General features: G+C 34.3%; 1 long non-coding RNA gene across 1 annotated transcript; it reads left to right on the forward strand.

Moving 5' to 3' along the window:
• Positions 1-460: 460 nt before the first annotated feature.
• LOC143071224 (uncharacterized) lies at positions 461-2,385 on the forward strand. Its single transcript, XR_012976824.1, has 3 exons — positions 461-499; positions 1,293-1,420; positions 2,018-2,385. It is a non-coding gene; the product is annotated as an uncharacterized LOC143071224 (long non-coding RNA).
• Positions 2,386-3,800: the final 1,415 nt, after the last annotated feature.

The raw sequence follows: 3,800 nt of genomic DNA on the forward strand, positions 1-3,800 counted from the left end.
TGAGCAAGAGACAACTCTACAACAGATTTATCCATCGAATCACCAGCAGTGATGGTGATACATTGCAGTGTACATTATGTATATACAACTCGTCTAAACATCAACCCAGCAATGTTAGATCTGTAAATCGGCTGTCGCAATTTTTTTGTTTTTCCCTCGCAGGGATTCGAATCCATGCTACTGATATATCGTGACACAAAATCGCCTGCACTGTAGCCGTCCCGCAAGACCACATGAGCACCTGGGCTTCATTAAAATGAAGGTTTCGGTGGCCGAGTGTAACCTTTCCACGTCAGATTTAATCTAGCGTCGTACTACAGTACATGATATATAAGGCATGAAGATGTTATCCTTACAAATCAGCTAAATTACCTATAGTAAAGTAACCTCATTGGTTGATATCTTTGGCGGAAGTACATGTGATACATCCTTATTCTTTCAATATCCAAGGTTATATCCAAAGCTGTGGGAAGGTCGTGCTCCACGTGTTGTCGGCAAAGTAACTATATTCTTTAACTTTTACTTACATTTGCCTTGGTGGCAATATAGCCTTGGTGGCTTTAAGACCTTGGTGGTCATTTATATATGCCTTGGTGGCAAAAGACCTAGGTGGTCATTTATATATGCCTTGGTGGCAATAGACCTAGGTGGTCATTTTTATATGCCTTGGTGGCAATAGACCTAGGTGGTCATTTTTATGATTTTTTACATTTGCCTTGATGGCAACAATGAATTAAAAATACTAGCCTTGGGGGCGTCAAGACCTTGGTGGTCATTTATATTCGCCTTGGCGGCTTCTTGATAGAACTAGATGGTAATGTTTGACCTTGGTGGCAAACTGATGTTTTGGGATTTAGACCTTATGTAGTTATTATCAACCCAGATGGTCAGATATTTGTTATGCCGTGCGCCGGTTAAACGCAGGGCAAAGTGCTATCGCTATATAAAATATATGTGGAAATGGGGGCTCTGGCCATTTTGGAAAATTGTAGTTGAAAGGAGAATAATAAATTGTTTATAGGGTAAATAGTTTCTTTTGTTACTTTTGACTGTGTTGTGGACTTTCCATTTATTTTTACATCGCACATACTGATAGAAATGCTATTTAAAGACTTTGTTAGAAAAGAATAGAATTATTGAGAAAGTGGAATAATTTAGTGTGACATGTCACTTGATATTCATGTTTTTTATCGGAGTGATGTGTATTGAATTATAAGGTGTCTTCGTCGAGGTCCGCGTTCAGCGGTCTGTTTGATTGTACATATAATTGAATAGAATGTTTTTATTTTCAGATGGTGTTACCTACAGCTTTGACAGGGTGACGAATGAAGGAGAAGTAATATGACATTGCACGATGATTCATGTCAATGAGTTTGAACAACCTTTTTAAAAGGAAAGGAGTTTTTCTAATCAGAATATGGTGAGAACAAATTACAAATGAAGTAATGTTTTGATTTCTGAAAATAGGAAAATAATGCATGGGGAAAATATTGATACTACACTAAATTATGTATGTCTTCGTTGAGAAAGGCAGAAGATGCCAATATGGCACGGTACAAAAAAAAAAAACAAAAAAAAAAAAAAAATCTGTGGTTGAAGCAGCGTTATGTTCAAATGAACCTATTTTAAAGTAATGCTTATAATTTTTCCGTAATTTCATGATGTTTTCTATGGGATGTGTAATTAATTTCATTGATGTGTTGAAATATGTCACAAAAATCTTTTTGTCATGGGAGATTAAATAATGGTTGCAATATTTTTGTTTTGTTTCGTTTTATCTAAATTAATAAATAAATATAATGTTGAATGATTTTGTATACTAGTACAAATGTATACTTAAATTTAATGTATGGTTAAATTTTTTAATTTAAATTTCTTTGTCTACAGTTCGAGGGACACTGATTCCCTAGTGGTTTTCCACGTGGATTGTAGGCAAAGGGATTTTTCCTTTTCAAAGTGTGACTAATGCTGTCTTTAGTACAAATACACAATTTGTTATTGGTTAATATATTTTCAGTAGACATGTGAAGAATCGAGTGGAAATACAATTGTCAATGTTCCTGATTATGAAGTAAAGAGTGTGTTTGATTCAACAACAGTAAAGAAAGAGACAAGCCAGCATAGTTTACACTTGGAGGTTAAGTCCCTTTGCTTACAAGCTTTCCACATGCTGAAGATGTTATTAGAATAATGACAATGTTCATTTTGATATGAGTTCATTGCCTTAACTCAACTTTTAAAAGTCTGTATGTGGTCAAATTCATGAGAATTTATTGAATTATGAACGATTTATAAAGAACTGTTTACATGCATCTTTAAATGTTTAGAAGTGTTTTAAAGTAATTTTAAAAGGAATAATATTTAATGAAAGTGTTGAATTTGTTTTGAGTATTGGGAATACTATTCCTTAAGGGAAAGCCTTGCTAGTGGTATATTTTGAGATTGCCCTGCAAATATGCTGTATGGACTATAGAGTTTTCTATGCCCATAACTTAACATGAACTGGATGCAAGATTATATCAATCACTGAGGATATGTGTATAACCTCATTGGTTGATATCTTTGGCGGAAGTACATGTGATACATCCTCATTCTTTCAATATCCAAGTGGTGGTTGGTTTAAGGGCTATGTTTGGTCAGGCAATACATTCCTGATAAGTTCCCCCCTCTCCCACCCATAAATACCAAAATGTGGATATGTTTTTATATTTATATTTCAATATTGGTTTTACATGTATGCATTTTGGGTTGATGAGCACGAGACAACATTAGAAAAACATGAGCTTTACCATGGGATCATGTTGACAAAACAAACCTTCGCTTTAACGATTTTCAAGGGAAATGTCAATTAGGGCAAGTGTATTGGCATGTTTGTGTTTGCTTTTTCATTACAACGGTAAAAATAATTTTATATATCTCGGATGACAATAATGTTGATTATAATGCTTCATTTTATGAGCTCCAGAGTAGTTTTATAACTGAAAAACAACTGTGCACTATATCCAGTGAGCTCTTCTGCATTGCATTGTGCATGGTAGTCCACATTTTGGTTTCTGAAACGTTAAGATATTATCTTGTATTCGGTTCTTTCCTCTAGAGTTTTCTATGCCCATAACTTAACATGAACTGGATGCAAGATTATATCAATCACTGAGGATATGTGTAGATCCTACAAATTAATGTAAGATACAGTCACAGAAAATAATTATGTTTATAAGTACATCTGAGCCAGTGACAACTCTACAACAGATTTATACATCGGATCAGTGATGGTGATACATGGCTCTGTACATTATTTATATACAACTCGTCTAAACATCAACCCAATAATGTTAGATCTGTAAATTTGCTTTCGCAAATTTTTTGTTCTTCCCTCGCAGGGATTCGAACCCATGCTACTGAGATATCGTGACACCAATTCGCCTGCACTGTAGACGTCCCACTAGACCACTTTTCATGGTACAGTTTGTACACACATGTCCCGTATCAACTATAACTGGCTATTTCACCATTTCGGTTTGATAAACATGGCTTTACAATGAATTATCTATTTCGGAATCAATTTTACTTAAAAATTGTTTTAGCCAAAATTCTTTGTACTTCCGTTGCCAAAACCTTTTACGTATCCGTAAATGCGAAGAAAATTGCAACGTGGAATAAGATATAAGCAACGTTACACATTTATAATTAGATTAAAAATATTGCTTTATGTGTCCGTCTATAATACCTAAAACTTAATGAAGCATAGAATTTATCTTAATTATATTTTTTTTTTAATGTGAACACCGTTGTTGTAAAAC

The sequence above is a fragment of the Mytilus galloprovincialis genome, chromosome 1 (genome assembly GCF_965363235.1).
Source record: "Mytilus galloprovincialis chromosome 1, xbMytGall1.hap1.1, whole genome shotgun sequence".
NCBI lineage: Eukaryota > Metazoa > Mollusca > Bivalvia > Mytilida > Mytilidae > Mytilus > Mytilus galloprovincialis.